Source organism: Hippopotamus amphibius, chromosome 4, assembly GCF_030028045.1.
Source record: "Hippopotamus amphibius kiboko isolate mHipAmp2 chromosome 4, mHipAmp2.hap2, whole genome shotgun sequence".
Lineage (NCBI taxonomy): Eukaryota > Metazoa > Chordata > Mammalia > Artiodactyla > Hippopotamidae > Hippopotamus > Hippopotamus amphibius.
Window position 1 is genome coordinate 185,883,747 of NC_080189.1, and position 12,392 is coordinate 185,896,138.

The 12,392-nt window shown below is 39.7% G+C and overlaps 1 protein-coding gene across 9 annotated transcripts in view; it reads left to right on the plus strand.

Moving 5' to 3' along the window:
- Positions 1-12,392, plus strand: part of MARK3 (microtubule affinity regulating kinase 3) — a 103,517-nt gene that overhangs the window by 49,684 nt on the left and 41,441 nt on the right. The gene's annotated exons all lie outside the window — the stretch shown is intronic.

Below are 12,392 nucleotides of genomic sequence, written 5' to 3' on the forward strand. Positions count from 1 at the left end.
TTCACGATTTATTTATCCATTTTCTCTCTGATTCAGAGGCATTTGGATTACTTACAGCTATTTGTGTCACAGACACTGCTACGAATTGTGTGTCCTGGAGAAGTTGTGTAAGTTTCTTAAGGATATGTGTCCAGTAGTAGAAATATTGGTTCACAGGGTATATACATCCTCATTAAAGGAGGCCAACTTGTTTCCAGAGCAGCTGTGCTAATTTATATTCCCAGCAGTAGCATATATGACAGCTCAAGTAATGTCACATCCTCATCAAAATTTTATTTTATCTGATTTTTCAGTTCTTGCCAGTCTGGTGGATATAACCCTATGTCATTGTGGTTTTCATTTGTCGCCCCATGATTACTGATGAGTATTACATCTTTCATATTTTTATTGGCTTTTGTTTCTTCTGTGAATTGCCTGTTCAAGTCTTTTGTTCAGTTTCTAATGGATTTTTTTCTTAATCATTTTGGAGAGTATGTATTCTGGATACACGTGGCAGGTATCTTCTGTTTGGTGGTACATCTTTTCATTCTGTGGATGTTGTTTTTTGATGAATAGCAGAGATTCTTAATTTTAACACACCTGAATTTATCAGTCTTTTCTTACATGGTTTGTACCTTCTCTATCTTCTTTAAGAAATTCTTCTCTGCCTGGGGCCATAAAGATATTTTTCTCTATTGTCTTAAAGTTTTATAATCTTTAATCCACCTTGAAGTTGTGCCTACTGTGAAGTAGGAATCCAATTTCATTTTTTTTCATATATGTTACAATTTAGTGCCTACTAGCTACTTTCCCCACAGATCTGCAGTACATCTGCAGTACAGAGTTTCGGTACCTAGCTAAACAGACACACACATACGTTGTTCTTCACAAGTGGTTATTCTGGTTCATTTCACAGTTGCTATTTTAAAGGCAGTTATTTTACATTAATTTTCATATTTTAAATTTTAATTTTCAGTAGTAGAATGGCAAATAATAAAGAGAACCCCAGAATATGTGACGGGTAAAATCTGAGCTAAATTAGTAGAAACACAAGAGTGACAAAGGAGACTTAACCTCTCTCAGGCTATGTATAACACATTCAATAGAGAAAAAAAGATACAGATCTTAATATAGAGTCCCTCCACTAGCCCATGTTACAAATTTGTGTGTTTTTAATTTAGTTAATTAATTATTTTGGCCACACTGTGTGTCACGTGGGATCTTAGTTTCCCAACCAGGGATCGAACCTGTGCCCCATACAGTGGAAGCACAGGGTCTTAACCACTGGACTGCCTGGGAAGTCCCACAAATATGTGCTTTTAAAAAAAAAAAAAAAAAAAAAAAAGCATCCCTTTCTTGGGATACATTACAGCTATGTGCCAGGAAATTATTGTGACAATATTCAAATCTGTGATGACGGCAACATAAATGATTTCTTCAGAGTTGGGCAGTACATAACTTGCACAGCTATAAACAGTGGTGCTATTAATATGATTAATGAGCCTAAGAGATCGTTCCAAGCTACATTTTCTGAACAAGCAGTAAAAATAGAAACCAATAAAAATAGAAATAAACAGAAAGCACAAACATGGAACTTAAAACACACTCACAGAATTCATGGGGTCAGAGGGAAAATGCAAACCAAAATTGCAATGTATCTAGAAAGTAACACTGTATCAGAACCTATAGAATACTGCTTTTGGTGTTCAAGAAAATTTGAAATCTTAAACAGATTATTAAAAAATGACAATAACATTAAATATTCAACTAATAAGTTAGAAAAGGGAACAAAACTCAGGAATTAAGAAATTAGTAAACTTGAAAAACAATAGAAATATTCCAGAGCTTTTTTTGGGGGGCGGGGGGGGGATGAGAAGCAAGGCAATAAAAAAGATAAACCACTAGTTACTTAATCCAGGAGATAGGGAGGGACAACACAAAGTATGAGTATGAAATGAGGGGCAGGGAAAAGACCAGATGGAGAAGAATTAGAATTATTATGAGAGAAAGAGAACCTTCTGTGCAAACTAGAAAACCTAAAGAAATGGATGATTTTCTAGGAAAACATAATTTATCAAAATTAACTCTCGAAAAGAATCTAAATGCACCAGTTACTATAGAAGAAATTGAATAAGTGATAAAAAGGCCAGCTGCCCACCTCAGATTGCCATATGCAGAGTTTCATGATTGGCTTCTTTCAAACCTTCAGTGAATAGATCTTAAAGGGAAACTTCCAAATTCTTCTCTGGAATCATGTACATGGCTATCAAAACGTATTAGAAACAGGGAAGAAAACTATAGTTCAATCTCACATAATATCCATTCAAAAATTGGGAATTAAAATATTAGCATATAGGACTTCCAGTTAAACATTAGTACATTTATCTTTGCTCTTTACTCCCACTCACTAAATAGTAGTAAAGGAATTAAAAGGAGTGTCAAAAATAGAGGCACCTAAGCAGACAAAAAATTAAACTTAGTGCCAGATGGAAAACAGATGGATGAATAGGGGTGTGTGTGGGTGTGTGTACACTATTACATATATTTTTTCATGTAATAGACTTGGCAAATCATAGTGAGCTGAAACCAGGTCCCTAAGGGGAGCAGTTAGGGGTGGAACTAGGTAGGCTGATGCCAGCATGAATCCTGCTGAGTCAAGCCACAGAATTCAGAAAGTTTAAGAATGAGTTCTGTTAGCTCCTTTTGTGGGTAGAGGTACAAGTAGAACTGGAAACAGGATTGGCTGTGAAAGTCTGTAATTGGGCCTCATATCACCTTCAGGCAACTCTCCCGTCTCTGCCCCAGTAGAAATTGGACAGTTTGTTTTGTGAAGAGGTTGAATCAAAGAGCATCTAGACTTGGGGACTCCATACTAAAAACAGGGGCCCACTGAGTGGTGAGATTCTGTTTCTCTCTTCCCTCTCCTTGCTTTCCGCCCAGAACTCTGTTAGCCTTTCATGTGTTGCCTGAAAAGGAGATTGGAGGATTCTTTTGCAGCAAAATTGAGTTAAATGAAAATATACAGACATTTATTGTCTTTCAGTGAATCTGCTTAAATCTCTGCCCGGTCATCCTGTGGTCCAGCTCTTATATATTAAGAACATTCAGTCCAGCGTTTCGATGCCTCTGTTAAATGTGGGAGGACAGCCAAGAATCTCTAGATATTTGAGGATAACCTGAAACTAAAACAAACAGGAATAATAAGAAGAAAGGAACCCTGGAAGAGGAACCTCAGCTGCTTTAAAAAACAACAGCACTATAATTGTGTTTTCAAAGATTTTAAAAAGAGGGAGACAGAATGCAACAACGACCATTATATTCATGAAAGAAGAATGTGGTGCGCTGAGAAAGCACTGTTGGGGAGAGGGTGATTTATGGCATTGTAAAGAAAGTCAATGAAGGGGTTGGAAAATAAAGTGAAGCAAATCTCTCAGAAAGTAATATAGAAGTTGATAGAGGTGGAAATTAAGAAAAATACCATGTAAAATTGAAGTACCTCTCTAGGAGGTCTAGTTTCTGATAAAGAGGTGTTGTGAAAAGAACTGGAGATAGGAGGGGAGATTATCAAAGACTAACAGAAGGTGATTTCCCAGACCTGTAGGATTGAAAGGCTTAGTGCCCAGTGCAGTAAATCACAAAAGACCCACTGAATGGTAATGCACCACAGAGACTGAATCTGTGGTACATTAAAATTTAAATACATCAAAATTAAAGAGAAGGAAGAGGAAAAAATAGGTCACAAAGAATTGTAACAGAATATCATCATACCATTCCACATCCCTGTTAGCTGGAAGGAAATGAATCAAGGCCTTTAAAATTCTGAGAGAACTGGATATTCATGTGTAAAAGAATGAAACTGGACCCTTGTCTTACCACCCACAAAAATTAACTCAAAATGGATTAAGGATTTAAGCAGAAGATATGAAACCATAAAGCTCATGGGAGGAAACAGAAGGAAAAAGCTCCTTGACGTTGTCCTTAGCAATTTTTTTTTTTAATATGACACCAATAGCACAAGCAAAAAAAGTGGGACTACAAAAAACTTCTGCAGGGACTTCCATGGTGGCACAGTTGTTAAGAATCCGACTGCCAGTGCGGGGGACATGGGTTCAAGCCCTGGTCAGGGACGATCCCACATGCCACAGAGCAACTAAGCCCATGTGCTACAACTACTGAGCCTGTGCTCTAGAGCCCTCAAGCTACAACTGCTAAGCCCATGTGCCACAAGTACTGAAGCCTGCATGCCTAGAGCCCGTGCTCCACAACAAGAGAAACCACCCCAATGAATGAGAAGCCCACGCACCGCAACGAAGAGTAGCCCCTGTTCACCACAACTAGAGAAAGCCCGCACAATAACAAAGACCCAGCATAGGCAAAAATAAATACATAAATAAATAACTTCTGCACAGTAAAAAAAAAAAAAAAGGGCAATCAACAAAATGAAAAGACAGCCTACAAAATGGGAGAAAAGGAACTCCTACAACCCAATAGCAAATAAAACCACAAATAATCCAGTTTAAAAAGCAGTAAAGGACCTGAATAGACATTTTTCCAAAGAAGACATTCAGATAGCCAACAAGTGCATGAAAAGGTGTTCAGCATCAGGCGAATGCAAATCAAAACCACAGTGAGACATACCTCACAACTGTTAGGATGGTCATCATCAAAAAGACAAGAGAGGAATGCTGGCAATGGTGTAGAGATGGTAACCCCTGTGCACTGTTGGTAGGAGTGTAAATTGGCGCAACTACTATGGAAAACAGAATAGAGGTTTCTCAAAAAATTAAAAATAGAGCTACCATATGATCTAGCAGTTTCACTTGTATATATCTAGAATATATAGAATATTATATATTCTATCCTGTAATAATAGGAATATCATTCAGCCATAAAAATGAAAATCCCGCTCTTTGTGACAACATGGATGGACCTTGAGGGCGTTATGCTAAGTTAAGTCAGACAAATACTCTATAAGTTGTATGTGGCATCTTTAAAAAAAACTGAACTCATAAAAAGAGAGCAGATGGTGATTGTCAGGGGCTGGGGGGTTGAAGGAAATGGGGAGCTGCTGGGCAAAGGGTACAAACTTCCAGTCATAAGATGGATAAGTTCCAGAGATCTAATGTATAGCACCATGACTGTAGTTAACAAGTATTGTATACTTGAAGGTTGGTGTGACAGTAATCTTAAATGTTCTCACCATAACAACAACAACAACATCAAAATGGTAATTTTGTGAGGTGAAGGATGTGTTAACTAACTTTATTGTGTTAAAGGTTTCACAGTATGTATGTGTATCAAATCATCACATTGTACACCTTAGACTTACGCAATATTATATACCAATTATATCTCATTAAAACGGGCGGGGGCATTTCTGAGAGAAAACAGTTCTGGCTTAGAATTTTTTACCCAGCCAAAATGTCAATCAAATATGAAGCTAGAATCAGAACATTCTGGATCATGCAAGGTCTTAAATTTAACCATATACTTACCCTTCCTCAAGAGCTATTGGTGGGATATGTCACAGCAACAGGGGAGGATACTGAAAAAGAGAAAAAGCAGAGGATCCAGAACCAGAAACCCAACACAGCAGGCCTTGGGCTCAGGACAGAGGCCTCCAGAATATGAGTATCTTCAGGGGGTAAAAAAAGAATACTTGACTGTTTGAAAGTATTTGAGAGGAGATACACACTTCTGTTACAAAGTTTAAGGATGAATTAGTAAAGTGAGAGATACATAGAAAACTTAAGTGAACAAAACAAGTGAGACAATTATTAGCTCAAAGAAAATCAAAAACATTTTTGATAAATAGAATGGAAGCACATTCCTAGTATGGCTGTAAAGAATATTTAAATAGTGTAAACAGTGATTTAGCCAAATATTATGATAACTGATCAGGAGGAAGGAGGGAAGGGATGTGGGTGGGGGACAGGATGTAAGAGAACAAAATCTTCACTGCCAATATTGAGTCAATAGCTAGGGGCTTCCCTGGTAACACAGTGGTTAAGAATCCACCTGCTAGTGCAGGGGACATGGATTCGATCCCTGGTCCGGGAAGATCCCACATGCTGCGGAGCTACTAAGCATGTGTGCCACAACTACTGAGCCCATGAGCCACAACTGTTGAGCCCATGTGCCACAACTACTGAAGCCCATGCACCTAGAGCCCATGCTCCACAGCAAGAGAAGCTGCCACAACGAGAAGCCCACGCACTGCAACGAAGAGTAGCCCCCACTCTCCACAACTAGAGAAAGCCCTCGTGCAGCAACAAAGACCCAGTACAGCCAGTAAATAAATAAGTAAGTAAATAAATAAATAAATATTTTTTAAAAGTCAATAGCTAATATCAAGGGGGAGTGGCTAAGAAATCATAGAGTAACAGCACAAGCATGCTATTCATAAGTAAGGCAGCAGGGACTTCCCTGGTGGTTCAGTGGTTAAGACTCACCTTCCAAGGATTGGGGGGGGGGGGGTGGGGGTCCAGGTTCGATCTCTGATCGGGGAGCTAAGATCCCACATGCCTCACAGCCAAAAAAACCAAAACATGAAACAAGCAATATCGTAACAAATTCAAAGACTTTTAAAATGGTCCACATCCCCACCGCCCCAAAAAAATAAATCTTTGGGAAAAAGCAACAAATACCTGAGTTGAAAGTGCTTGTCATTATGAACAAAGGTTGAGGATGGAGAGAGATACATTACATTACACAGTTCAACTTTTAAAACTATGTATATGTATTACTTTTACCAATAAAAATTAAGCGTCATCTTTAGCCAAAACTGTAATAGAACCTCATGAAGGAGACGGAGAGGGGAAGCATAAGTCTGTGTTTGGAAGGGCTTTAGGAAAGCTAAATCCAAAGTGGGAGCCACAAAACAGTGCCTAAAATGGAAAATCAAGGAAGCAATATAGTCTGGCATTTTAGAAATATGTAGGTAAACAAGAGATGAAATAGTTAAAGAAGTTGAAAGGATTGCTCATGAAAAGTCATCAGAGAAGGAGTCAGGGTGAATTTGGGTAAGTACCCAACATTGTCTGCAGTGGCACACAAAGGTCTTATTTCCTTCCTATACAAAAGGCCTTGCAAATTGAGGAGAAACAGCAGGATATAACCTAACAGAAGATAGTCAAAAGATATACTCAGGCAATTAATAGGACAGATGGTCAGTATTCAAGTAAAAATGTTCAGTGTTTGAGGAGATAACATTTTTTTCACCAATCAGATTTGCAAAAAACTGATGATACATGTTTGTTGGCAAGAGTGTAGAGAATCAGGAACTCTCTTATTGTTGACAATAGAGTAAGTTACTATATTTTGAGAGAGTAATACAGCACTAACAGAATTTTAAAAGCATGTATGCCCTTTGGCCTCCCCATTCAATTTCTAGGAATCTACTCCACCAATATATTTGCATAAGTGTGTGAGGATATATATATACACAAGGATGCTCACTGTAATGTTACAATAGCAAAAAGTTAGCAGTAACCTACATGATATCAGTAAAATTCTGATTAATTACACTGCAGTACATCCACACATAAATATTCCCCCATCTATAGACAGCTCTTCCTGGGTAGGAGATATGTCACTGCTTTTGCCTATTGTTAGACAAATGCTCTTTAATAATGCTCTTAATTATCTTCTCTATCATTTGTTCACTTTCCTATTCTGTTGTTTATTTTAATGTTAGGGTGGTTCTGAGAGTAATTAAACCCTCTTTAAGCTCAAGTTTTGCCTTACTGTGCCGGCTCTCATATTTGCTGGACTTTAAAGATATTCCTGGACTTCCCTGGTGGTGTAGTGGTTAAGAATCCACCTGCCAATGCAGGGGACATGGGTTTGATCCCTGGTCCGGGAAGATCCCACATGCCAAGGAGCAACTAAGCCCATGCGCCACAACTACTGAGCCTGTGCTCTAGAGCCCATGTGCCACAACTACTGAAGCCCAGGCACCTAGAGGTGGTTCTCCGCAACAGGAGAAGCCACCACAGGGAGTAGCCCCCGCTCACCACAACTAGAGAAAGCCCACGCATAGCAACAAAGACCCAACGCAGCCAAAACAAATTAATTTAAAAAATAAAATATATTCCCTGGAAGATTTGCTTGCCTTTCACCCACTGGCAGTCTTGGGCCACACAATGAAAAGGAAGAGTAAACTCTCTTCTTGTTAACAGTCCTCAGAATACAGCAATTTTCAGCTACCTTTTCTTTTTTAGGAATTCCCCGTTTGTCAAAAAACACTTTTCTTTGTTCATTCTCAACCTTTTTCTTAAAATTCAAATTAATTGGGGGAGAGGAGATGGATAATACAGTTGTGATTCAGAGTTCAAAGGACAGATAAAAGTATAGAAGACAGTCTTCATCTACCCCTTGACTTCCATCCATCGAGGTCCCTGCCCTGGGACAACCAGTGGCATCAGTTTCTATTTGTCCTTCCAGAGATACTCTGTTTATAGAGAAGCAAAGACATTTATATATATATTTTTTCACACCAGTGCATTTTCTTCACAATTCATTCTCCATGAACTCTGTGGGCTTTTGCCAGACTCTCTCCCTCTGTTTTGTCTGAAAGGGTCTTTGATTTGTTCTTTTGTTAGCAGAGGTGCTGTGATCAGTGTGGTGAGACAAAGGGGCATAATGAGGAATAGCTGGTACATCATCTTTCTCTCTTTCCTTCATTAAGTGCCCCAGAGATGGTCCAGGGTCTGGGAAGCTGGTTGTAAATGGAGGTTTGTGACCCCACTTCAGGTGTGTGGTAGCCATCAGGTTCCAGTGTCTGGATTTCACCCTGTCCCTCTAGCTGCCTTCTCTGAGTCTGCACTGTGGGCCCCAGCTCTTTTCTTTCAGAAATGCTTGCTTGTTGGTGATTCTATCTTCTCATTTTGTAGTTAGGCGGTGTCGTTTCCTTCCCAGAATACTATCCCTATGCTGATAATTCTACAGAATATATCTCTAGCCGAGATTTCTTTCCTGAGCTTCAGACCCAGGTAGCAAGTACCAAGCTATGCTTTCACTGTCCTCACTTAACTGCTCTTCACATGGCATGTCCAAAACCAGACTCAGCCTGTGACCCTTCCTTGCTGCAGCTTGAGTCTTCTCTGTCTCAGACTGGCACTCAAATTCACAAACTTGGGTGTCAGCTTCAACTCTTCCTCCATCTCCCTTACCCCCCGAATATTTCTTACCTGTATCTCCTTCTCTTCACGCAAGGCTAATAATTACTCAATCTTGGATTTCCAGTACAGCTCTTTCCTAGTGAAGAAGAGTTTGGCGATTATGTTCCTGTCCATTGTTTCTAACACGTAAGTTGTCCTCCAGCCTGTCACTCAGCTGCCATGAAAAGCACAGGCTCTCAACCTTTGGCCTGTTAATTCTGTCTCATATCTAGAGAAGTGAGTCTGAACACTTCATGATGATGATTCAGATCACAGTCTGATGACCATGACATCTCACTGCACCCTATGCTGTCTCTTATATGCTCATTTTATTTTTATATCGATTGGTAAAATTGTTTTTTCCCAAGGATAATTCCTGTACATTCTCAGTCCTGCCTTTGGGGAAATTTCTTTACTCTGTGGTACTGTAGGCTTTTTGTCCTCAGTATTCTCGTCACCAGGATCCAAGTCTTTACCTTCAGAGATGTTTGTTCTCCTCCAATCTACCAGTTCTTAAAGGACATACAAATGGGAAGATGTGTAGAGGATGGGAATTATTCGATGAGGAGAGAATTCTTTCACTTTACACATTGCTGTGTTATTTCATTTTATTTTTTACAACTAGCATCTGCATAAGATTGAAAGGAAATGTAGAGAATAAAATAGGAGAAATAGGTGAACTTCTTATGTAAATGTCCCTTTATAGTAGCAAAACTTTAAAAAAATATTTTGTACAATTCTAGTAAGGACTTTCCTTAAAGTTCATGTTTTCAATAAATTATTTCTATCCAAATTTATCTTCAGCCATCAGGTTCACGTTGATACAAATAAATGAAATCTCTGGCATTTTAATCACATATGCAAATTGTCAACTTGTTAAAAAATTCTGTGCCAGTACCCACCTATTGCTCTTGAGCTTTCTGTTTTGCCAGCTTGTAATCTATCAGTTGTTTTACTTGTACATTTCAAAAGTGACTGCTTGGAATCATGAGATGAGTGTGGACTCGGGAGTCAGACAACTCAGACTGGGCTCCGGCGTGTGTTAGCTGGGAAAACTTGGACAAGTTTCTTAACTTTCTCAGTCCTCCTTTCCTGCACATTGGAGATGATCTTAGTCACCTGACATAGTTGTGAAAATCAAGCTAGATAGGATCATACACGTGAAGCATCTAGTGCTGAGCTTCAGACATAGGTGACACTTGATAACTATTAGCTTCTTGTTTCCTCTCCCCGCCCCCTTTGATTAACTTGGTATAGAGCTTATTAACTCATTGCTACCTCATATATGATTCTGATAGAGGTAAATATGTAAAGTTGTTTTGGTAATATCCTGACACTATCTTAGTAGGGACTTTGGTTATTTTTCTGCCTACAGAAATAAGCTTGTACTATTCATCCCTCTCTCTGGTCCCACTCATCTTTCCTCAGTGTTTTCACAGTGCATCTCTTGGTGTGACCTCTGCTGTATGTAATTCAGGGGTTTTCAAACTTTGATATGTTAACTGTAATGATGTACTACTAGTCTCTAAAAATTACTCCAAAACTTTGCAACTTAGAACCATGTGTTATCTCACAGTTTCTGTGAGTCATGTGTTTGGGAGTGACTTAGTTGGATGATTCTGGCTCAGATACTCTCAAGAGAGTTTGGGTAAGAGCCACAGCTGCAGGCATCCAAAGATTTGGTTGGGGCTGGTGTGTCCACTTCCGAAAGGCCCTCTCACCTGGCTCTTGTGTAGGGCCTGCAGTTCCTCACCAGCTGTGCATATGAGTCCTCATTTCCTTGCCATCTGGGCCACATTGAGGTGCTTAACGTCCTCCCGACGTGCAAGTAAGTGATCTGTGAGAGCACGGAGGGAGTCCCATTGCTTTTCACAACCTAGTCAGTCTCTGAAGCCCCCTCACCATCGCTTCTGCCTTACTCTTTTCATTAGAAGCAAGTCCCTAAGTGCAGCCCACACTCAAAGTGAGGGTTAGTGAGGAATATTTAGTTCTACCTTTTGAGGGGAGGATTGTCAAAGAATTTGTGGACTTACTTTAAAACCACTACACCTAGGGTGCTGGTTGAAAGGTAAGGTTCTCAAGACCCATTTCAGATCTAGTGATAGGTAGGGCCTAGGAACCTACCGTTTGCACAGACACCCTAATGATTCTGATGGCGGTGGCCTGAAGTCCACACTTGGAAACCCACCTATAGTCATAATTGGTTGCACCTCCCTGTCTTTGCTCACATGTATGGTGCACGCATAGCCAGCCCATTTCAGCTGCATAACTCCAGTTACCTCCATGGTGCCCACTACTCCAGACAGAAGTGAGCTCTCCCTCCTTTGAATCCCTGTATGGGTATTCCATCTTTTTCCTGCTCTTTGGTTCTAATTACTTTAGTTCTGATGTTTTAGTGCTGCACTGCTAGTAGGGATTTAAAAAACAATTGTTTTCATTTGCCCTCTCTTGCCAGCAGAACTATGATAGCCCTGTAATAGGCATTCTGCTACTCAGGATTTAAAAGCAGTATGGTCTTTAGAATGCTAAGGAGGCTGGCTCAAACCACACTTCTTGGTAGTTAGTACTTTCTTGCAGGCATTTATCAAACAAATGAGTTCCTGTTGTGTGCCAGGCTTGGTTTCAAGGATACAGCAGTGAAGGGAGACAGACGTGCTCGCAGTAGATGAGGAGCCAGTAAACAAAAATGTATTATCACAGCTTGAAAGACATTCTAGAACAGAAGTGAACAGATTGCTATGATGTAAAACAAAGGAGACCTACTTGGATAAGATTTTTAGAGAATGTGCCTGAAAGCTTGAAGGACAAAAAGGAAGAAAGACTCTAAGGAAGGAAAGAGCTTAGTGTGTTCTAATATCTGAGAGAAATCAGGGTGGCTGGAGCTGAGGTTGGAGGGGTAAGCAGAGGCTGCCATGGCCATGGTCAGGGTTTCATTCTAAATGCAGTGTCCTAAGCTGTGTTAGTATGATATCCAACTGGGCGCTCTTCTAATTTAGCAGTTGTAAAAATAACTGGGAGGTTCGAATTATAGCTGCAAGTTAAACTATAATGGATTTGAATACTGGATTCCTGTGTTAGTTTGTCAGAGGGAAATTAAGAAAGAACTCAAGCCTGAATGGTTGTCAGGGAGGCTGTCTTCTCATCTCAGAATAGAAAATATGGGAATGATCACAACAGCAATAGGAAGTCTTTGTGTTGGAGATAAAAGTGCTCGTGCCTTTAGGGATGATCCAGTATTCTAGACAGGAAGGC